The 25,024-nt window shown below is 46.7% G+C and overlaps 1 protein-coding gene across 6 annotated transcripts in view; it reads left to right on the plus strand.

Annotated features, from left to right (window-relative positions):
• Positions 1–19,705: 19,705 nt before the first annotated feature.
• The window catches only part of gtf2ird1 (GTF2I repeat domain containing 1), a 135,772-nt gene continuing 130,453 nt past the window's right edge, over positions 19,706–25,024 (plus strand). For 2 of the 6 annotated variants that reach the window (XM_078422233.1, XM_078422234.1), the window contains exons 1-2: positions 21,097–21,457; positions 23,415–23,544. The gene's annotated coding sequence lies outside the window, so the exon portion shown is untranslated. Of the gene's footprint in view, positions 20,038–21,096; positions 21,458–23,414; positions 23,545–25,024 lie in introns of those variants that run through there. The other 4 variants (XM_078422227.1, XM_078422231.1, XM_078422228.1 and 1 more) reach the window with 3 other exon arrangements.

Below are 25,024 nucleotides of genomic sequence, written 5' to 3' on the forward strand. Positions count from 1 at the left end.
GCTGGACACTTTAATTTGCCTTCCCATTCCTACACAGACCTTTCTGTCCTCGGTCTCCTCCATTGTCATTGCAACTCATCATTCTTTGCGCACTTGCTCAAGGATCCAAACTTTCTTCAACCATTCCTCCGATAAGGTTGGCAGTGCACCAGGAACTCGGTGTTCAGTGTTGGTGTCTATGGGCGTGTGCAAAGCAATGAATCAGCACAGTCGATACCCTGGCATATGCCTTGCTGGGGGGTTTGTGATCCACCCAACGTCTGACTTCAAAGATGACTCACTGCATTCAGCGGCCAGTCTTAGAAAGCCTAGGAGCGATTGATGGACCAGGAGGCCAAACAACAACTGGATCGGGCTTGTTAACTCTGCCTGAGCAGTTCCCTCGCATGCCACTAATCTAGTATAAATGCGTCTTTGTACTCTCAACGTATATCCTTGTTCACACTCTGCTCACACAGTTGCCTTTATATATTCAGGTGTTCTTTTGTAATTTATGCTTTAATTCATCCGCGGTGAGATTTGTTTAGACTGTGTTTGCTTATTTCAGGCATGCACTGATGCTGCACGCCACTGTGCTTGTAAATTTTCCATGCACTTCAAAGGACGCGTTCTTCAGAAATAATGCTCCAATCACTCCTTTAAACTCTCAGTCATTTATCTTGTTGGAGTTCAAGATTTTTGCTTTGTTCCTTCGTTTTGCAGACTCCCCGATGTTCCAGTTCTAAATCAAAACTTGTCCATGTGAAGCGAGAAAGTGTTAGTCACCAAATCTCCATCGAAAATTAAGCTGTGCATAGAACTCAGAGGTAGGCCCCTCGGCCCACAATGTCCAGCCTGAACACAATGCCAAGTTAAATTAATCTCTGCCTGCACGTAATCCCTATCCCTTCATTCCCCGCCTACATCCTCTACCTCCAAGCCTAAATTCCCATCGTTATCCTTGAGCACTCCTACCTTCTCCCTAGTTACTCTTTTGTTTTAAAAGTATGTATAAAAAGCTTGGAATTTTCTTTAGTCCAACTTGCCAATGTAATTTTGTGGACTCCTTTGGCCCATCTAATTCCCTGCTTGGGTTCTTTCCTGCTTGCTTTATATTCCTCAAAGGCTCTGACTGATTTCATCTTCCCAAACCTCACATATGCTTCCTTTTACCTTGTGACCAAATTGACAATATGTGGGAAAATGTGAAATTGGCTGTTTCTACAGAAAGAACTGAGCAATGTTGAAATGATAAGAAATTGCAGGTAGCTGCTGCACGAAAAGATCTGAAGAGCTCTATTGTATAAAACATGGAAAGCTGATGCACAAAAGTGTAAGCTGCAATAAGAAGGTCAGATGGAATGTTGCCTCTTATATTGGTAATTGTTTATTATTGTCACACGTGTACAGAGAGAGGTAGAGTGAAAAACATCGTTTGTGTGCTACCTGGTCATATCATACTATACATGAGTACAATTCAGCCTTGCACCAGGTAGTGAAAAGAGAAAAATATCAGAGCAGAATCTAATGTTATAGCATTACAGTTCCAGGGAAAGTGCTAATAACAAAAAGTGCAAGATCCGCAATGAGGTGGGCTGGGAGAATCGTTCATAATCTGATATCAATGGGAAAAGAAGCTGTGGAACCTTTGTATCTTTTGCTCGTCATACACAGTGGTTGGAATCTTGAACACACCACCTGGGGAGGTAGTGCTCTGGTAGAGTGGCACAGTGGTGCGACAGTAGAGTTGCAGCCTTTACAGCGGCAGAAACACGGGTTCGATCCTGACCGCGGGTGCTGTCTGTACGGAGTTTTATCTTCCCCCTGTAATTTCCCAGGTGTTCTGGTTTCCTCCCACACTCCAAAAACCTACAGGTTTGTACGTTAATTGGCTTTGCTAAACATTATAAATTGTCCCTAGTGTGGAGAATAGTGTTAGTGTGCGGGGATCGCTGGTCGGCGCGGACGCAGTGGGCCGAAGGGCCTGTTTCCGTAATGCATCTCTAAACTGGTGGAGGTGGATATTCTTACAGCATTTAAAGAACAGACCGACAAGAAATTGAATCGCCAAGGCCAAGAAGGCAACAGATAACACACATGCAGACAAATGGAACCAAAACACATGTGTGCAGTGGTTGGCATGGACTTAGTGGGCGGAAATGCCTATCAGAAGCTGCTTACTTTGTCTTGAGTCACCATTGAGGCACCGACTGAGTGATACCTCAGCAGCTAAATGTGCAGGAAGTCCCCTTCCCCCCTCCCCCATCATTTCCCCCTCCCCCAGCCACCAGTGTAAATTTTGGACTCGCTAAATTTCACCCAGCAATGTTTAGTAGCACAATCGACTCATGATAAAATTGATTTGGGGATATTTCAGTCAATTAAAACAAGAACACTATGCAATCCAATTTCTCGGCTAAAGAGCAGAGTGCACTCAGCAGCATGAAAAGAGAGGCGAATGACTACTGTTTTGCTCTGGTTCTGCTTGTGGCCTTGACTCAGGATAGTACATGGGTGCCAATATCAACATCTTAATCAGTGTGGTGCGGCAATAAAATTAAAACAAACTCGCTGCTTTCGAGGGTAACAAATGGCATTTAGAGAGCAGCCACGCACACTAACTGTGCTGGGAGTTCGACAAAGCAATTGCCAAGACTGAAAAATAAACTGAGAGAGGATTTGGAAAGAGAGAGATCAGAAGAAAGAGAGAATACCAAGCTCATGGTCATGGTCATGGATAACAAATGCCTCAATTCCTGATGTTTAGTTTAATTTAGTTTAAAGATCCAGCATCGAAACAAGCCCTTCGGCCCACCGAGTCCGTACCAACCATCGATCACACACTCATACTACTTCTATGCTATCCCACGTTCTCATCCACTCTCTACACTTAGGGACAATTTACAGAGGCAAATGAATCTACAATCTCCCATCCCCCCCCCCCCCCCCAAATCTTTGCGATGTGGGAGGAAATTGAAGCTCCCAGAGCAAACCCACATGGTCAAAGAATTTTAGGCCAATCGGCTTATCGAGTCTACTCTGCCATTTGATCGTGGCTGGTCGCAATTTCCTTCTCACCCTCATTTTCCTGCCTTCTCCCCGCAACCTTTGATGCCCTTACTAATCAAAAACCTAATCAATCTCTGCTTTAAAAATACCCAATGACTTGGCCTCCACTGCCATCTGTGACTATGAATTCCACAGATTGACCACAATAGACAATAGACAATAGGTGCAGGAATAGGCCATTCGGCCCTTCGAGCCAGCACCGCCATTCAATGTGATCATGGCTGATCATTCTCAATCAGTAACCCGTTCCTGCTTTCTCCCCATACCCCCTGACTCCGCTATCCTTAAGAGCTCTATCCAGCTCTCTCTTGAATGTATTCAGAGAATTGGCCTCCACTGCCCTCTGAGGCAGAGAATTCCACAGATTCACAACTCTCTGACTAAAAAAGTTTTTCCTCATCTCTGTTCTAAATGGCCTACCCCTTATTCTTAAACTGTGGCCCCTGGTTCTGGACTCCCCCAACATTGGGAACATGTTTCCTGCCTCTAACGTGTCCAACCCCTTAATAATCTTATACGTTTCGATAAGATCCCCTCTCATCCTTCTAAATTCCAGTGTATACAAACCACCTTCTGGCTTAAGAAATCCCCCCTCATTCTCCATTCCAAAGTTGCATCCTTGTATTCCGTGGCTGTGGCCTCAGGTCCTGGACTCTCCCAGTACTGGATACATCCCCTCCACGTCCACTCTATCCAGGCCTTTCATTATTCAGGAGTAACATTGAGTGTCGTCCTTTTTAACTGTTACGTGCAGTGTCTGGCTTTGATCCAGAGTGTTCTTCTTGAGAACATGGGGGAAGCTGATTCCGTGGAATGTTCAAAAAAGAATTGTTTGAATTGGAAACGTTTCATAGGGAAAAAACAGTGGTCCAGAACTGAGAGGGAGGATCTTTTAATGAGCCAGAACAGGCACAGGCAGTAAGATGCTGCGCTGGAGGTTCCTTTAGTAATTACTTCAAACTCTCCTTCAGCATCCTAAAGACCACAAGTGTTTCCTGACTGCGGCAACAACAACTTGCATTTATTCAGCTCCTTTACATGGCTAAATATCCCAACGCATTTTGCATGAGCACGAATAAACTAAATACGAATTTCAAGATACCCAACATATTGCCCCAAATTTTCCTGGAAACATTGGAAGCTTTATCCAGAACTGCTGCTTATATCTCCATGACAGACAGCAAATGTGCAGCTAAATTGAAATTGAATTAATTTTTAATTCAAGTTCAATGTGCTCGGGCACAAAGGTCCCGAACTTCCTTGCAGCTAACTGTTGCCGTCATTCCAACAAAGCTCCGATGTTGGAGTCCAGCAGTGGCGCCCAAGTGGAGACCAGTGGAGACCAGTTCCCCAGTCAGGGAATCTGCAGCTGAAACTGAACCAGGGCCAGTGGTACTCACCCACTCGTTTAGATGTAGAGACACTTCTGCATGAGAGAGGGAGTGGGCTCGTTTACAACTCATTTACTTACCTTCATTTATTCACAAAATGCTGGAGTAACTCAGCAGGTCAGGCAGCATCTCGGGAGAGAAGGAATGGGTGACGTTTCGGGTCGAGACCCTTCTTCAGACTGAGAAGGGTCTCGACCTGAAACGTCACCCATTCCTTCTCTCCCGAGATGCTGCCTGACCTGCTGAGTTACTCCAGCATTTTGTGAATAAATCGATTTGTACCAGCATCTGCAGTTATTTTCTTATACTTACCTTAATTTGTTCATTTAGACATATTTAATAATTCAAAGCATTTTCTAGACTGGATTATATACATTTTGCAGTTTTTACATTTTAAAGTTTAGAAAAGTGTTGTCTAGAACATAGACCATCGAACAGTACAGGAATGTGCCCATTGACCCACATGAGGTCAAGTTAAACGAAGCTCCTCTGTCTATACTTGATCCATATCCCTCCGTCCCCTGCATATCCATGCCCAAATCTAAAAGCCTCTTAAACGCCACTTCTGTGCTCTGGTATGTTTCTCTTTGCACTACCTGTTGTGCTTGTGTGTGGCTTGATTGTACTCATGTATGGTATGATTTGGCTGGATAGCCACAGATAAAGTTTTTCACTGTATCTTGTAACACGTGACAATAATAATCCAATACCATTGGAAGGTGCTCAGTTAGTATCTGAGCCATGCTTTGTACCTCCATTAATAAATTTACGTTAGGTCTCCGATCAGCTCATCCTCTCTTGCGACCTATTCAGGTGTCTGTAGAATGCTTTTATGCTCTATTTTATATTTTGCTGTCAGTCCTTTCTCATGCTCGCTCTTTCTCCCCCACATTTCCTTTTTTTAAATTTCCCCTCTAATCATCCCAGCTCTCGTGTTCTAACATCATGGCACCTGTCGCATGTTTCTTTATTCTGCCCTATTTTACTCCTTGCCTTTTTGATCGTCTGCTGAGTCCTGGCCTTCACCTTCCCACCCGTGGGGAAGGTACCTAAAGTTGGAACACTTCCCACTGCTCGATTACAGTTGTGCCTGAACTTACCCAGCTTGGATCGACATTTGGCACCTATCCAATGCATTGACTTTTGGCTCCTATCCAATTGTTTATTTCTAACTCAAGAGTGATCTGTATCCTTTCCCGTAACCATTCCAAACTTTAAGATATTGTGATTGCTGTTTCTTAGATGTTTCCCCTGTGAATTCTTTCACCACAATGCCTGGCACATTTCCCAGATCCAAGTCCAAGAATGCATCCTCCCACAATGGAACAGAAGCCATGTAGGAAGGAACTGCAGATGCTGGTTTAAACCAAAAACTGCCTTGGCCCACTGAGTTACTTCAACCTTTTGTGTCTATCTATGGAACAGAAACATTCTGAGCAAGAATGTACTTCAGAAACTCCTCCCCTCTTTGCCTCTTGTGCATTTGGCTGAAATTTCCTTGCAATATCCTTCCCATTAGTTGGAGAGTGATAAATCCAGTGGTGTAATCACACCCTTTGCTTCTGAACTCTTAACCATTCCAGGACATCTTCTGTAGGCAACCCAGCAATATTCCCCTTGTTCAATACCGCCACTCATCTATATACTAAAACTCTCGTTTGTTTGTTCCTGAACTACAACCAAAACGGTCCACGATAGTGCGACAATTTTAGGCCCACCTTACTCACCGTCGTCCCTTTGGTGCTAATGGAAGAAGTTTCAGTGAAATCGGTGTTATATTTTTTAAGTTATTCACATTTTAAAGTTTAAATCTATCTCCTAGGGAGGGAGTGGGGAGGGAAGGTAGGGGGGAGGGAGGAGGTGGGGAAGGGGAAGGGAGGGATGGAGGGGAGGGGGAGGAGGGAGCATAAGGGGAAGGGGAGGGAGAGTGGAGGGGGAGGGAGGGGGGAGAGTGGGGGAGGGGGGGAGGGGGGGTGCTGCACCAATGCAGGAGAGGTTTGGGCCCAACGCAGTCCACTTGGTCTAGTATTCCTTTAATATTTGCAAAACACTGTTGCCAGGAATTTTAGATCCCATTCCTGCCTATTTCTGCCAGCTCTTGTTACTGCCACAACATCATGGCTAATTGTGCCTGCAACTCACCAACCTTGTTCAACGTGCTTGTGTCGGAAGGAACTGCAGATGTAGGTTTATACCAAAGATAGACACAAAATGCTGGAGTAACTCAGCGGAACAGGCAGCATCTCTGGAGAAAAAGATTAGGTGATGTGTTTCAGGCCAGAACCCTTCTTCAGACATGTTTCTTCCATTGATGCAATGCATTATAAACCTATTGTTCCCTCTCTGAGACAGGGCCTCTGTTCAAACGTCTTCCTTTATTTCATTCTCTCTTCCTGCACGCAACCTTTTGAAAATGAAGGGTGGTGAGTGGAGGCTGTTTTAGGATGTTAAAGTCCAGGGACAAGAAAGGCATGAACAAGGGTTACAGCTGCATGTGAGGTGTGGCAGGGGTGGAGATGAGCACTGGTGCAGAGAAGGCAATGGGCAGTGAAGGTAATAGAGTAAATATGGAACGCAGCCTCACCTCAGCAGCAAATAGGATGTCAAGCGTGCAAATGGACTATTTTGTCAGTGGCTCGGGAACAATGTTTGTGCTGGAGACCTTCAGCCTATATTGAGGTGGAGGAAATCCTCCACATGTATATTTCCTGTAGGTTATGTAGGATTGTAGTCTGGATCTCTATCATAGCGAGTGTCCATTTAGGGTAGAGTGAGTCTTTGATGATGTTGGCTGCCTTTTTGAGGCAGTGCCTCAATAGACAATAGACAATAGGTGCAGGAGGAGGTCATTCGGCCCTTCGAGCCAGCACCGCCATTCAATGTGATCATGGCTGATCATTTTCAATCAGTACCCCGTTCCTGCCTTCTCCCCATACCCCCTGACTCCGCTATCCTTAAGAGCTCTATCCAGCTCTCTCTTGAATGCATTCAGAGAATTGGCCTCCACTGCCTTCTGAGGCAGAGAATTCCACAGATTCACAACTCTCTGACTGAAAAAGTTTTTCCACATCTCAGTTCTAAATGGCCTACCCCTTATTCTTAAACTGTGGCCCCTTGTTCTGGACTCCCCCAACATTGGGAACATGTTTCCTGCCTCTAACGTGTCCAACCCCTTAATAATCTTATACGTTTCGATAAGATCTCCTCTCATCCTTTTAAATTCCAGTGTATACAGATCCCTTTGATAGTGTGGAGGTCAGTACCTGTGATGGATTGGGAAGTATCTCACACTCTCTGTATTCTCCTTCGCTCTTGGGTGTTCAAGATGCTGAACCAGGCCATGATGCAACCAGTCAGTGTGCTCTCGACTGTATTCCTATTGAACTTCAATGGAGTACTTGTCAGTGAACCGAATCTCCTCAATCTTCCAAAGAAGTAGAGGTTATTTTTTGTGATTGCAACGATGTGCTGGGCCCAAGGTAAATCTTCAGAGGCATGCACGCCCAGGAGCACTAAACTGTTGACTCCGCCACTTTCTCTTTGATGAAGACAGATTTGTGGATTTTCGGCTTTTCTTTCCTGAAGTCAATAATCAGCACCTTGATCTCGCTAATGATGAGTGTAAGACTGCTGCTCTGGCACCATTCAATTAGATTTTCAATCACTCTCATGTACTCTGACTCATCATTACCTGTTCTTCATCCAACAATGCTGGAATCGTCGGTGAATTTAACGATAGTACTGGGACTGTGTCTGGCTACACATCATGGGTGTGGAGAGAGTAGAGCAAGGGACTCAGCTAGCCTTGAGATGCTCCAGTGTTGATGGTCAAATGGTCTCCAGATTAATGTATTGAAAAGAGGGATAATAGTGATCTTAATGAAGAAGCTTTTTATTCACAAAATGCTGGAGTAACTCAGCAGGTGAGGCAGCATCTCAAGAGAGAAGGAATGGGCGACATTTTGGGTTGAGACCCTTCTTCAGTCTCGAAACGTCGCCCATTCCTTCTCTCCTGAGATGCTGCCTGACCTGCTGAGTTACTCCAGCATTTTGTGAATAAATACCTTCGATTTGTACCAGCATCTGCAGTTATTTTCTTACACTTAATGAAGAAGCTTGGTGGATCTATTTTAATAATCAATAGAAGGTCATTTTGCTTGTTGTTAATTATATATATAATTATATATAATTATTTTCAAAAAATAATTAACAATATATTAAGCTATATGTATATGTGTATATATACATGTGTGTGTGTATATGTGTGTGTGTGTATATGTACATGTGTGTGTGTCACAAAATGCTGGAGTAACTCAGCAGGTCAGGCAGCATTTTGGAGAGAAGGAATGGGTGACGTTTCGGGTCGAGACCCTTCTTCAGAGTAACCCTGCTGAGTTACTCCAGCATTTTGTGATACCTTCGATTTGTACCAGCATCTGCAGTTATTTTCGTGTGTGTGTGTGTGTGTGTTTATATATATATATATATACACATATACATGTGCACATATACATATTCATTCTTCAGCAGATTAGTGGTGGTCTTCCTGCAGTTATATTAGGCTGGAGGTTCCAGCATTAATGAAGGCATTGTAGCGACCATAGAGAATGGTCCAGGTCGTCGAACCCTCGGATTGGCCAGCGAGGTCACGTGGGAACGCGACCATGGGGATTGGTCCAGGGAGCGACATCGCTGATTGGCCAGCGATGTCATGTGCGCGTTTGGCGCCCGATTTAGTTAGTTCGGCGAAGTCTTCAAGGAAGACAGTAAGTTTGTGATGGTTGTCCTTTACCTTGTTGTTTAACTCTGTATTCGAATATTGCGGCTGCAATAAACTTCTTCTACAACCAACAAGTTTCAGACTCGCCATATTGGTGACCCCGACGTGATCTGGACGATCACCGACTGAGCAGGAATCCGACGCCTCGTTGACGATGACCGAGCCGGGCACACCGGAGTCAAGCGCCGGAAGCGTTCATCTTCCGTTGTTTTGGACGCACGCACCGCAAGCTTGGTTTATCCACACCGAGGCTCAATTTCATATAAAGAAGGTGTCGGACGAATCCACGAAGTACTACTACCTCGTCAGCGCTCTATCGCCGGACACAACCAAGCGCGTGATGCGGTTCATCGTGGATCCACCTGCGGAAAACAAGTACGAGGCCATGAAGAAAGTATTACTGCGAACCTTCGGGTTTAATAAGCATGGTGGTGCGGCAAAACTTCTGCACCTACCAGATCTTGGAGACCAACTGCCTTCCGTCCTCATGGCCGAAATGATGATGCTAGCCGGTGAGCATACGGATTGCCCTATGTTCGAACAGGCATTCCGCGAGAAACTTCCCGAGGATGTCCGACTGCTGCTCACGGATTGTTCTTTTAAGGACCCCGAAGCATATGCAGCGAAAGCGGACGCGCTCATAGCGGCAAAAAACAAGGCAAGTGGTTCGATCAACAAAGTCTCGCGTTCCCACGTGACCATGCCACAGCGACGGCAAGATGGCGCCACGTCTCCCGCCAATTCTCCGAAAGCCCGCCAAAAAGATCCGCACAAGCGCAGCTGGTGCTATTATCACCTACGATGGGGTAACGAATCCCGCAACTGCCGTTTGCCTTGTACCTTCGCGGGAAATGCCTCGGCCGATCGTACATAGGGGCAGTTACGATTGGCCAGAACCGGCGCCTCTATGTCCATGATCGATTCACGGACACAGAATTTTTGGTAGACACGGGAGCCATCGTCAGCATAGTGCCGCCGACCGACCTCGAAACCAGATCGGGTAAGACAGGTCCCACCCTCATCGCGGTTAATGGCAGCCCAATTCGCACTTTCGGTACACGGAAGATGTCCCTTGTGTTAGGCCTCCGCACGTACGAATGGCCATTCATCATAGCCGACGTCAAACAAGCGATCCTGGGCGCAGATTTTCTCTGGGCTTTTTCACTGGTTCCTGATGTCCGCGGTAACGACCTCCGACCCTCCGCCGAAGATGAGCACGTCGCTCCGACAATCGCCTCCTCGCCCAGCCCTACTGTCCAGGCCGTCGTCGCGGCCCCCGACTCGTATGCTGCGATTCTGGCAGAGTTTCCGGAGCTGCTCGTCCAACGTTTTGACACGCCTTCGGCTAAGCACGGTGTGGTCCATCACATCTGCACCGAAGGCCCTCCCGTTTTCGCTCGGGCCAGGAGACTACCGCCATACAAACTGGTGGTGGCAAGGGCGGAGTTCAGGAAAATGGAGGAAATGGGAATTGTCCGTCAGTCTGACAGCCCGTGGGCCTCGCCGTTACACATGGTCTCCAAGGCATCTGGGGGGTGGAGACCATGTGGCGATTATCGGCGTCTCAATGCTGTCACCACGGCTGATCGCTACCCCATACCGCACCTACAGGATTTTTCATCTGGGCTGGAAGGAGCGGTGGTGTTTTCCAAAATCGATTTGGTGCGAGGATACCATCAGATTCCGGTGCAACCGGAGGACATACAGAAAACTGCAACAATTACTCCGTTCGGGTTGTTTGAATGGTTGCGTATGCCTTTCGGTTTAAAGAACGTGGCAAAGGCTTTCCAACGACTGATGGACCGCGTGGGCCGGGGTTTACCGTTTTTGTTTATTTATTTAGACGACATCCTGGTCGCCAGCCCCTCCGTGCAGGAACACCAGGCCCATTTGCGGACCGTGTTCCAGCGGCTCCAAGACCACGGGCTCATAATCCAACCCTCCAAATGTCAATTCGGCCTTCCTGGTCTTGATTTTCTAGGGCACAGAATTACCCCTGCCGGCGCCTCCCCTTTGCCCGAAAAGGTGGAGGCTATCCGGGCATTTCCTAGGCCCACCACAGTAAAAGGGCTACAGGAGTTCGTAGGCATGGTTAATTTCTACCATAGGTTCGTTCCGGCAGCTGCGCGAGTCATGCGCCCACTCTTCCAATGCCTTGCAGGGAATCCGGTAGAGTTGTTGTGGTCCCCGACCGCTGAGTCGGCTTTTACAGCAGCTAAGGCAGCCTTGGCAGACGCCACCATGTTGGTCCATCCGAGCCCCTCCGCCCCCACGGCCCTGACGGTTGACGCCTCTGACGTGGCGGTGGGCGGGGTTCTGGAGCAGCAGGTCGGTGGCCGTTGGCAGCCTTTAGCGTTTTTCAGCCGGCAACTAAATTCGGCCGAGCTGAAGTATAGCGCATTTGACCGAGAGCTTCTGGCTCTCTATTTAGCTGTTCGTCATTTCAGGTACTTCCTCGAGGGCCGCCCATTTGTGGCATTTACGGACCACAAGCCATTAACATTTGCTTTTTTGAAATTGTCTGACCCATGGTCGGCCCGCCAGCAGCGGCATCTGACTGCTATCTCCGAATTTACCACCGATGTCCGTCATGTCGCGGGTAAGCTTAATGCCGTTGCTGACGCCCTGTCTAGACCTGCTTTTCCCCCTATTTCGGCGGTGGACTGCGAGGTGGATCCCCAGGAGCTTGCGGAGGCACAGCTCCTAGCGGATACCGTTTCGACTTACCGGTCCACCACTTCGGGATTGAAGTTGGCCCAGGTAGCTTGTGGGTCGGAGGGCACGAAAGTCTGGTGCGATGTTTCTCTTCCCCGTCCCAGGCCGGTAGTACCGCCCTCCCTTCAGCGCCGGGTTTTCGATGCCATTCATGGGCTGGCGCACCCGTCTATCCGCTCCACCTCTGCCTTGGTAGCAGCGAGGTTTGTCTGGCATGGCCTGCGGAAACAGGTAGCGGGGTGGGCACGTTCCTGCGTGCCCTGTCAGACCGCTAAAGTCCAGCGCCACGTCCAGCCCCCCGTACAGGATTTCGAGGTCCCGGCTGTTCGTTTTTTCCACATCCACGTGGATTTGGTCGGGCCTTTACCTTCCTCCCGGGGCTACACCCACCTCCTCACGGTGGTGGATCGGTTCACCCGGTGGCCAGAGGCTTTCCCATTGTTTGATATTTCGTCCGCGTCTTGTGCTAGGGCTTTGGCCCTTCATTGGGTAGCTCGTTTCGGGGTCCCGGCAGTTATTACCACTGACAGAGGGCCACAGTTCACTTCGTCCCTCTGGGCCGCGCTGGCAGAACTGTACGGGTCCAAGTTACAACCCACGACTGCTTATCACCCCCAGGCAAATGGACTCGTAGAAAGGTTCCACCGCCAACTTAAGGCGTCCCTCAGTGCAAGGCTTGAAGGCCCGGACTGGGTAGACCAACTCCCTTGGGTTCTTTTGGGCATCCGGACTGCTCCTAAGCTAGATCTCGGTGCGTCGTCCGCAGAGCTAGTATATGGCTCGACACTTCGAGTACCCGGAGACCTGTTTCCTGACCCTTCAGACCAGCTGCCTACCGTCCCATCAGTGTTAGCATCTCTCCGGGAACGGGTGGGCTCCCTGGCTCCAGTTCCGACTTCACGTCATGGGTGTCCCATGGTACATGAACCGTCTTCCCTGAAGGACTGTGAGTTTGTTTTTTTGCGTAAAGATGCCCATCGCGCCCCGTTGCAGAGGGTCTATCAAGGGCCGTTCCGGGTTTTGCGTAAGGGAACGGCTACCTTCACCTTAGACATGTGCGGCAAGAGTGAGCTCGTCTCGGTGTCCCGGCTCAAACCTGCCCATTTGGATCCGGATCAACCAGTCCTGGTCGGTCAAACCCCTAGGAGAGGCCGACCTCCGTTAGTTCCGCTCAGTCCAGGACCCCCCGTTCCGACAGTTCCTCCAGGACCCCCCGTTCCGGCAGTTCCTCCTGGACCCCCCGTTCCGGTAGTTCCTCCAGAACCTCCCGTCCCGGCTGTTCCGCCAAGTCCGGAACCTCCGGCTCCTGTGGTTCAGGCTGTCCCTCTCCGTACTCGTTATGGTCGCGAAATCCGGCTCCCTGTTAGGTTCCGCACCTCGGGTTCTGGGGGGGGTCATGTAGCGACCATAGAGAATGGTCCAGGTCGTCGAACCCTCGGATTGGCCAGCGAGGTCACGTGGGAACGCGACCATGGGGATTGGTCCAGGGAGCGACATCGCTGATTGGCCAGCGATGTCATGTGCGCATTTGGCGCCCGATTTAGTTAGTTCGGCGAAGTCTTCAAGGAAGACAGTAAGTTTGTGATGGTTGTCCTTTACCTTGTTGTTTAACTCTGTATTCGAATATTGCGGCTGCAATAAACTTCTTCTACAACCAACAAGTTTCGGACTCGCCATAGCATCATGACTTTGCTCCGGTTCGGGATGGTGCGGGCTGTGACTTGAGCAAGGGAACCAGAAGTGATATTGTTGTAATCAATATTTAATGGGGGGAGCGTGAGGGCAGTGGTGATTCAGGTTTGCTGCACTGTTCCATGTATTCATACTGTCCTGTGAGGTTCATTTCAGGATCACTGCTTCATCTCCAACTGTTGCACAGACGATCGACATGCTTGGCTTAAAAACCTCACCCAGAGAAACGAGTTCTGCAGGTTCAATCCAGAATCAACAAGTGATTGTCAGCAAACCATGACAGCGACATCTTCACAACCTGAAGATTCACATCTCTACCTTCATTAACAGGTTCCAAAACAAAACTGACGAGAAATATACTGGTGGTGAGAAGATACTACAGCAGTTGCAAACGATGAGACCCTCCTTGTAGCTCAGAGGCCCCATCTCCTCCACCCACCTCATCTTCCTACAGACCTGCTGGTTGTAAGTCGATTGGCTGCCTTAAATTCCCACGGGTTGGCGGGATGGTTTAGTTTAGGTCAGTTTAGTTTATTGTTACATGCATCAAGTGAAAAGCCCTTTGTTGCGTGCTAACCAGTCAGCGGAAAGACAATACATGGTTACAATCGAGCCATTCACAGTGTACAGATACATGATAAAGAGAATAAAGTGAATAACGTTTAGTGCAAGATAAAGCCAGTAAAATCCGATCAAAGATAGTCCAAGGGTCTCCAATAAGATAGATGGTAGCTCAGGACTGCTCTCTCGTTGTGTTGGGGTGGTTCAGTTGCCTGATAACAGCTGGAAAGAAACTGTCCCGGAATCTGGAGGTGTGCGTTTTCACACTTCTATACCTTTTGGATACTTTTCTATACCTTTTTAGAATCACAGAGGAGTTGATGAACATGTGAGATGTTACAGTGAAATGAATGGAGGAAGGGATTGATGGCAGATTTTCTGAGAACCAGCATATATTTTAATGGGCTGAATGACCTCCATCTTTGTTATAGAAAATATAAGAAATGAAAAATATGAACATTGACTTGTCTAACTTCAGATAGCCCGTGCTTTCTCTCTCTCCCCATTCCCTTCCCTTTCCCAGTTCTCCCACTAGTCTTACTGTCTCCGACTACATTCTATCTAGTCACCCCCATCCCCTGACATCAGTCTGAAGAAGGGTCTCGACCCGAAATATCACCCATTACTGCTCTCCAGAGATGCTGCCTGACCGGCTGAGTTACTCCAGCATATTGTGTCTAACACGGAAACATGCTCTTCACCAAACTTTGCCTATGCTGACCAAATTGATGTACTGAGCCTGAAGCAGGCTCTTGACCCAAAATGTCACCTATTCTTTTTTCTCCAGAGATGCTGCCTGACCTGCTGAGTTACTCCAGCATTTTGTGTCTATCTTTGATATCCTGGGCTGGTCCCATTTGCCTGAATTTGGCCCATAACCCTCTAAACCTTTCCTATCCATATATCTATCAAAATGTATTTTTAAACTCATAACTATAACTCTTTGATTAGATGCCTGACCGTGCTAGTTCCTCAAGCAGTTTGTTTTCTGTGCTAGAAATTCCTCCTCAGTTGCTTATGCTTTACATGTAATTTGGTAATGGCTGCACACTGTCCTGTGTATCTAAAATTTGATTCCACTGAAGACAATGCATCACAACTCCAACATGGCGTACAAAACACAACCACTGCCATTGTGCACAGTGGTTGCCGAGGGTGAATTTATTCCCATTTTCTGATTTTGTTCCAGTCATTCAGGATTTGCACTGTTTTGTTTTTTTTGCTTGCATACAGCAGCCCACCCCAGCGTTCTGAATCCAGGCACATTAGCAGGTTCACTGACTGGTTTTGGAGCCAGAATAGGGAACACATAATTTTATTGTGAACTTTTAACAACCTCAGGATCTCCTCGTGGTCAGATGAAAACTTTTCGAAAGCTTGACAGTGTTGTAAAGCAGATGACGAACTACCCTGACCCAGTCAGAGCCTCGTAAAAATAATCCAGGCAAACAGGCAACAAAAGTACTAATCCAGCATTTCTCAATTGTATGTGCTCAGAACGTGGATTGCTCCTAAACAGAAGTGCTAAACCTGCATTGTGTAGATAACCCGCATCTATTCATGTTGGTGCAGGCTGCCACATACCATTCCCTCGCAGAACAATGAGCATTAATATAAAGGCACATTACTGCATTGACCTTGTTGGCGCTCGGTTCACAATGACGAGTGGTTCATATCAGGTACCTGTCAACCTGGTTGATGGCAGGCCTCCAGCTCATGAAGGGCATGCTGCACAAAGCCACAGCCTGGCTGCAGGTGTGTGTGCTGCTGCTCCCCTGGTGAAGATTGCTGCATGAGAGGCTCCTTCGGTTTTTCAGCGATGCATGTCTGCAAAGCTGACAAGCACTCCCCTTCCTCCATCTCCCTTCACACCCTCCTCAGGGGGCACACAGCTGCCAGTACAGAACTCTGATGTTAACTCACCCCTTTGTTTTGCAGCTTGAAGTAGCCTGGAGAGAATGATTATCCCAATACATCGGTGGCAATTCTTTTAATTCCACAGATCCCCAGTTTATTATTTATGGAAAGTTTGTTATTGTCACTTGTACTGAGGTACAGTGAAAAGCTTTTTTGTTGCATGCTATCCAGTCAACGAAAAGACTGTACATATTACAATGAAACCATCCACAGTGTACAGATAGCATGCAACAAAAGCTCTTCACTGTACCTCAGTACACCTGACAATAAACGAAACTAAACTGAAAAAACAGATACAGGATAAAGGGTATATTATTTAGTGCAAGATAAAGTCTGATAACGCCCAGTTAAAGATAGTTCAAAGGTCTCCAATGAAGTAGTTGGGTCAGGACCACTCTCCAGGCATTGAGGGGCCAGTTCAGTTGCCTGATAAAAAGTTGTGAGGAATCTGTCCCTGTATGCATTTTGGATGTATGCATTTTCCAATGGAAGTTACTAAGGAATAATACGTAGGTGAATAGTTAATAAGGCTGCAAAGGTATTTCCCCGGTGTGGGACGAATAAAGGAATATATTATTAAAGGTCTTACGTTTTCTTTGGCATTGAGAGGTCTGAAATTTACGGTCATCAGTATATTTTGTTCAAAGCATTTCAGCTTAACTACTTCAATAAAATGCCAAAGGAAGCCTTTTGAAAGATGGGGCAATACATAGTGCGATCGTCTTTGTCTGAGAAACCTTTATCCTTCTTTTATTGAATGTGTATAAAAACAGACCCACAGTTCACAGTCACAGTTCTGCTCAGTGTGTCTAATTCTGGAACGTCTTCCAACGAGGAGGCAAAACGGTTGCAGATGTGGGCAATGTAATCAGTATCTGGGAGCTTCATTGTTGTCAGTTATTGACTCCATCTTTTTTAACACGGCCTCTGTCATGCCTTTCCGCTTTGACAGAATCCATAATGTCATGTTAAGCTTTATTGGAAAGCCAGATGAAAAATAATGTGCTGCAGTTCGAGAAATTAATATGCTCAGTCGAAAGGCTAAATAATTAGCCATTAAGTGGCATACAGAGTCCAAAGCATTTAAAGAGTCAGGTTGTTGTGGTCCTTGCCATATGTTGAACACACACTTGAAGACTTTCTCCCCAGTTATCAAGCTATGGTTCATTCTAGTTACATGGGAGAAATCACTCCAACTCATTGACATGTTTCAATGGAATGGGCAGATGTCTTTGTTGATTTCATCTTTATACCTTTCACATTTAATGATGCAAATACTGTCAAATTCCCCACATAGTCAATCTCTCATTTGGAAAGTAGACTGCAAGGGTGTGGAAGGTACACAGTGCTTGGAGTCTTCATTGTCCTCATTCCTGGAGGTCAAGGCAATGACCACCTGTGCACATCACACTCACTCCAAACTGCGGCTCCTGATGTCTGCCACACCTCACTGTGGTTCGACTGATCACCCAAATCTACACTCCACGGTAGGAGACCACACTTGCTTTTCCTTCAGCCCACAGGAAGGTAGTGTCATCCTACACACTGGGAACAATTTACAGAAGCCAATTGACCTAACAACCTGCACGTCTTTGGAATATGGGCGGAAACCGGAACGCCTGGAGAAAACTCATGCCGTCGCAGGGAGAACATGCAAACTCCATGCGTGCAGACATCTGGCGCTATAAGACAGCTACTATACTGCTGCGCCACCGTGCCATTGTGAAATGTAGAGCAGGAAGATTGGCCCATCAGGTCAGGCTGCGCATGTCCGCCACGACAGGGAACAGTAGAGCAGCGGTAGAGTTGCTGCCTTACAGCGCCAGAGACCGAGGTTCAATCCAGACTACAGGTGCTGTCTGTATAAAGTTTTTACGTTCTCCCCGTGACCTGCATGGGATCCCTCTGGGTGCTCCGGTTTCCTCCCACACTCCAGAGACGTACAGGTTTGTAGGTTAATTGGCTTTGGTAAAATCGTCAATTGACTCGAGTATGTGCAGGATAGTGTAAGTTTACGGGGATTGCTGGTGGGCTCAAGGGGCTATTTCTGTGCTATATCTCTGACCTAAACTAAAAATCAAATCAGCTGAAGTTGTAGAATTCAGGTTGCAAGGTGCCCAGACAGAAGATGAAGTGTTCTTCAAGCCTGCATTTGGGCCTCACTGTAACAATGTCGGAGGCCTCAGATCAATAGGTCAAAGTGGGAGTGGGATGGAAGATTAAAGTGGCCAACACCAGGAAACCTGGGGTCGCTCCAAGGGAATAAATCAGAGGCTCTGCAAATCACCACAGATGCTTCTGTGCCACAAATGGTGCTGTTCAAACCACAGTCATTTCTAATGTGGCTGCAATATAGATAATCCAAAGGACACAGTAAAGATAGATACAAAATGCTGAAGTAACTCAGCCGGTCAGGAAGCATCTCTGGAAAAAAGCAATAGGTGACGTTTCGGGTCGGGACCCGAATCGTCACCTATTCCTTTTCTCCAGAGATGCTGCCTGACCTGCTGAGATACTCCAGCATTTTGTGTCTATCTTCAGTGTAAACTAGCATCTGCAGTTCCTTCCTACAGGACACAGCAGCTGTTTATCCAAGCTGATCTAAATTCATAAGTGATAGGAGCAGAATTGGGCCATAAGGCCCATCAAGTCTACTCTGCCATTCAATCATGGCTGATCTATCTCTCCCTCCTAACCCCATTCTCCTGCCTTCTCCCCATAACCCCTGTACTAACCTCCACCACTGAGAAAGACAAGGACATTACCAAGGACACCACCACCAGCGGGCTCCCCTCCAAGAAGTATAGGACGTTGGTGAGAACGCATTTAGAATATTGTGTTCAGTTCTGGGCGCCATGTTATAGGAAAGATATTGTCACGCTTGAAAGGGTTCAGGAAAGATTTATGATGATGTTGCCAGGACTAAAGGGTGTGAGCTATAGGGAGAGGTTGAGTAGGCTGGGTCTCTATTCCTTGGAGCACAGGAGGACGAGGGGTGATCTTATAGAGGTGTACAAAATCATGAGAATTGGTTGGGTAGATCCAAAGTCTCTTGTCCAGAGTAGGGGAATCGAGGACAAGAGGACATAGGTTCAAGGTGAAGGGGAAAAGATTTAATAGGAATCAGAGGGGTTGGTGGTTAATGGAACAAGCTGCCAGAGGAGGTAGTTGAGGCTGGGACTATCCCAACATTTAAGAAACTGTTAGACAGGATCATGGAATGGATAACTTTGGAGGGATATGGACCAAGCGCAGGCAGGTGGGACGAGTGTAGCTGGGACATGTTGGCCCGTGTGGGCAAGTTGGGCCGAAGGGCCTATTTCCATACTGTATCACTCTATGACTAAGTTCAACGTTCAGACTTTGAACTATATCACCATTCCTCCAACAGTCACTTGTGTCTACATTCTGGACATCCCTCTCTGCAGCTGGTGGGAGATCCCTGCCTCGCCAGAGGGATTAGCAGCGGTTCAAGAAGGCGACTCACCGCACCTTCTCAAGGGCAATTAAGGATAGGCAATAAACACTGGCCTTGCCAGAGACGCCCACATACCAGAAATGAATAAATAAATAATTTGCTCAGAGGGAAGAGAATCTTTGGAATTTTCTGCTGCAGGGGATGGGGGTGGTTGGGTTTTGTCCAACAAGTCGTTCAAAATTTAGATTAATAGATTTTACTGTGTTAAGGATCAACTGCGAGCAGGATCGGATTGTAAATTGATGTCGTTGAATTGTACACCAATGGTTTTATTGAATGGTGGAACAGATTAGAGAAAATGTATGTCTGAATCTACTCTTTGTCTTGGAGCAAGCATTCTTGTAAATGTGTGCGTTAAAAAAAACCCCCTCTGGGATTAAATGATAAAGTCTCAATCAGTGGCCCGGCGCAGCATTCAGAGAGTTAACAGAATGGCTACCGACTGAAGAAAAGAGGTGAGTTCAATTTACTTGTCAGTTGTCCGCTGAACTGTGCCGCCTCTGCGCTACAAAAGTTAACTCCAGGATTTGTTTACAAAGACGCATTATTTATTATTTGCCACCGACCGTTCGATCCACTGACGATTCGGGGCTTCCGCTGAATGTGCACATTGTGTGTGTGTATGTTTGTTTCATTCCCTCCCCCATCTCTCATTCGGTCTCGTCGGGATGGCGAACTGCGGACTCAGGGTAACAGAGCAGTCGGCCATTTGATGCGAGCGCGTAACTGTCTCTTTCCATCGGCCCCGTGGGAATGATCACATGGTCTCTCCCTCGCTGTAATCTGCACCCTGAAAAGAAGGGCAGAGAGAGAGAGGGAGAAAACCCTGCAGCGCATTCACATTCTGCAGATTAAACAACGTGGTTATTTGATGCACGCTTTTCGCACAACGAAACAAAAACGCACAGTTCTTTATTCGAATAAGAAACCAATCGCCAAAAAAAAAAATATATATATATATATATATATATTTAAAACCCTTGGTTTAAGAACTAGTGTGCTCTCCCCCCTTGCATATATATATATACAATGCGTTAATAAGTGCTTTCTTTGTAGGGTTTTAGTGAAAGAAAATTGATGCGCGCGGGTTCACGCGCTCTTTCTTGTCAATTTCACCCCTTCCCCCCGCCCCCTGTTTCTCTCTCCCCTTGTCAATTTCACCCCTTCCCCCCGCCCCCTGTTTCTCTCCCCTTGTCAATTTCACCTCTTTCCCCGCCCCGTTTCTCTCTCCTTGTCAATTTCACATCTTTCCCCGCCCCGTTTCTCTCCCCTTGTCAATTTCACCTCTTTCCCCGCCCCCTGTTTCTCTCTCCCCTTGTCAATTTCACCTCTTTCCCCCCGCCCCCTGTTTCTCTCTCCCCTTGTCAATTTCACCTCTTTCCCCGCCCCCTGTTTCTCTCCCCTTGTCAATTTCAAGGTGCCGTAATTTGGCGAAAAGAATGGGACATGTGTGTGCCTTAATCCGTATGTAAATTACAGCCAATGAAGCAGTGTGTAGGACTGGAGCTGGGATTAGCAGGGGCGAATGAGTTTCTGCTTTACTGGGATTAGAGAACAAAGGCTAGTCTGAGCAGAGCCAGCAACAAAAAAAAAAATCTGCCAAACCGTGCCTAGCCTGCAATCAGGACAAAAAGATACCCCTTCAGAAAAAAAGACCTCGGATTGTACTTCTCCAAAAAAATATCAAACAAAGCAGCAACAAAAAAATCCGGATTGATCTAAAGGAGAAATCTAGGACGTTGGGAAGTTATTTTTATTTTTAATTTTTTTTTTAAACAGAAGGAACTCCTGTGTGTTTGTGTGTTGTGTGTGTTTCTTTTTTTGTTTTGGGAAAGAAGAGATCCGCGCTGTGGTGGGTCGTCTAAATTTAAAGGTGTAAGTAGCAATAACAGAAACAAACCAGAACAAGTCGTCACAATGTTTCATATTTTAAAGATACATATTGTATCCTGTGGTGACACGTGACCGGCTTGGGGTACAACACGTTGCCTGGAGTCAGTCAGTCAGGATTTTCAGTCGACTTCTAAGGAGGAGGGGGGCATTTTATGGACGCCGCTGGTTTAATTAATCTGACATTTTATGCACGGCACCCCTTCCCCCACTGGCGGCTCCTGGCACTTCCAACTCCGATCTGTGTGTGTGTGTGCAGCGGTCTGCCGTATGCCTCAGAGAGAGAGAGAGAGAGAGAGAGGGATAAGTGGCCGCAGCGCTGTACCCAGTCACTCTCAGCTTTCAAACGCAATCGCGGTCGGTTTCCGCAGTTTGTGTGCAAATCCGAGTGACAAACAAAATAATTGCTCCCACCCCCACCGCCTCCAAAAACTACTTCGGTGTTTATTCCCCATTTCCGCTTAACATCTCCTCTGCAGAAGTGACCGGATTTATTGATTACTTAATTGCCTAAAATGTGCTTTTATTGTTAATTTTTTTTGCCACGCTTTTAATTTTTATTGACAACGATCCTCTCCTTTTGACTGGCCTTAATCTCGCGTTGAACTGTAATTCAGATTTGTCGTCGCTGCCATTTAAAACAAAATCTAAAGGGGTTTCTTAAGGTCACGAGGTCTTCCGCATCTTATTTGGTTAACTTGGATGTTATTTGTGTCGAATAAAGTACAGTAACAGTTTGCAGTTTTCACTTGGGTGACTGATGCAGCGTTCAGAGAGGGAGGTGGGAGTGCATCGGGTGTCAGTGTGGGCCCTGCCCGGAGGGGGGAGGGGAGGGGAGGGGAGGTGCTTCCAGGTATAGAATATTTGAGGAACAACCAGTATTCCCAATGGTCCTTCAAGTGGTGCTGATGTTGGGATAGGAATGTGTATTGTCAATATTTTGACTTGGTTCCCCAAAGACAAGAGCTGCAGTTGATCTCCTCGTGATGCAGTCTTTTAGAACCGCCCCAATATATCCAAAAATCTTTCCACATTCAGCTGGGACTCAGAAATGTGGGAACAGAGTGAAACTTGCATTGGCTTGTTGCCTTTCTCCATCTCGGCTCACCCCAAAATGCTTTGCCCGTGGAGTCTGTCAATTGTTGTGATGCAGGAAGTGCGGCATTAGAATTACAGAGCAAGCTCCCGCACAACAGCAACCCGATCAGATAATCTGTGTTTAATGGTGTTAGTCGAGTGATCAATTTTGATCAGGGAACTGTGGCATGCTTCCTACTTACACCATGCAGTATGATGTTATCTTCTCACCGAAAGGTGCCGCCTTGGACAGGGCTGCACCCTTTGGTGCTGTGTTGAGGAATGAGCGCTGGTTTCTGTGCTCAGGTACTTGGAGCCCAGGCCTTCTGACAGAGGAGAACCACCAGGGACATGCAACTGATACCCAATGTGTAAAATGATGCAGCGTTATTGCTACGTCTTGTCAAAGCTTGTAACGCAGATGGCTGCACTTGTGCTTCACAGCGAGTTGTGAGTTCATGTTCCTATCTGGGGACATGGGCAACAGATATCTGCGCCAAGGGAGTGCAACACGATGGGAGGTTAAACATGTAAACAGAGCTGTGGTTTGCACTCTCGTGTAGGAGTAAAAGATGTCCTGGAGCTATTTTGAAAATTTTGTTCGGAGAAACAAAGAACATGTCCCACGGTGCTGGTGTAACTCAATGAGTCAGGCAACATCTCTGGAGAACATGGACAAATTATATTTATGGTTGGGGCACAAATTGAAAGGTTGCCTATACATATTCCCCAGAGATGCTTCCTGACCCACTGAGTTACTCCAGCAATTTGTGCCCATATTTGAAAAAGTTGTTCCTCTCTTAGTTCAATACCTCAATCAATATCACCTAATATATATATATATTTTGTTTATCTTCATTTCCAGGATGCGGGCATCACTGACTACTACACCAGCACTTATTGCCCATTCATAATTGCTCTTGAGAAGGTGATGGTGAGCTGCCTTATTGAACTGCTGCAGTCTGTGTACTGATTGTACTCCTCAGTGTTGTTGGGTAAGGAGTTTCAGAATCTTCACCCAGTCTGACCATTATCCTGTTGCTGTTGTGCAAACTTGTCCCAGAATAAACTGCACTGTTTTCTACGTGATAAAAGTAGCTGCACGTCTAATGTAGTCTTATTGATTATAAAGTGCTTTGGGACTCCTGAGTTGTGAAAAGTGCTATTTGAATGTATGTGTGCTTTTCCTTCAGTTATTTGTAATGAGAAAGTGGATGAGAAAGGAATCTATTTGGCATCATGTCTTTGCATTCCTTGATGCCGTGTATGATGTAAATTAGACATAACATTACAGTGCATTTTTTTAAAAACGTCACAGACTGCAGTGTCTAGGTACAATTACTGTTGCGCAGGTCAGTTTGAGATCTTGATTGTTGTAGGACGAAGTAGCTGTCCCTGAACCTGGTGGTGTGAAACTCCAGGCTTCTATACCACCTACCCGATGGTTGCAATGAATCGAGGGCATGACCCGGATAGTGGGAATCATTGATGATGGATGCTACCATCTTCAGGCAATGCCTCATGTTGACGGTGGGGAAGGCTGTGCCTATGATGCACTGGGCTGGCTCCTGTGATATCATGGGTGGACCACTTTTTCCAAGGCCTTATTGTGCATCTTTAATTTTGGAAGTTAGAGTGTACAGTTGGGCAGGTTGGTAGATCTCGTAAGGCTTATTCTCTTGTGTACCCAAGTCATTGAGTTGATGATGACCTGGAGCTTCATCTATATATCCCAGCTTGCTGACTGAAGTTGGAGTGATCTTGGTGGGGGATGTAGCTTGAACAGTCTGCTGTTAGTCCTGTGGGAGTGGACCTAAGCCACAGGATGTTTATTGGAGGTGAGATGCAATGTTGCAGGAAGGATAATGGAGAAAGGTTTTGGAGTGGTGACAGCCTTGCTTGATACCAGTCCGCTCTGGGATTGGGTTTGTGGTGGGCTTGGGTGGGATGAATCCTTGCAGGCTGAAATGTATAAATCTGGTCAAATTCTGTGGGCACCCAAATTTGAGAAGAATGCTCCACGGTCCTTCTCGAAAAATGGAATCAAAGGCGTCTGTGAGACTACAGGACCCCACCTACAATGATTTGCGCTGCTTCCTGGTATATACCCGAAGAGGGCATTTGAAATTAAGCTACCAGTTTCTCTTTCACATGATCTGTAGCACCATGTCATAACCTTAATACAATTGAATCTTTTCTTCCTGACCTCTGATAAACTCGCCGCACGTGATCCCAGATCATTAGATAGTATTAAATTGCTGGGGAGATTTAGAGAAGGTTGTTTAATGCCCTTCATCACTGCAGAAGGCTTTGGAGGCCAAGTCAATTGGTTTTTGTATGGCAAAGATTGATAGATTCTTAATTAGTGAGGGTGTCAGGGGTAATGGGGAGAAAGCAGGAGAATGGGGTTGAGAGGGAAAGATAGATCAGCCATGGTTGAATGGTGGAGTAGTCTTCATGGGCTGAATGTCCTAA

Source organism: Rhinoraja longicauda, chromosome 26 (genome assembly GCF_053455715.1).
Source record: "Rhinoraja longicauda isolate Sanriku21f chromosome 26, sRhiLon1.1, whole genome shotgun sequence".
NCBI classification, from domain to species: Eukaryota; Metazoa; Chordata; class Chondrichthyes; order Rajiformes; family Arhynchobatidae; genus Rhinoraja; species Rhinoraja longicauda.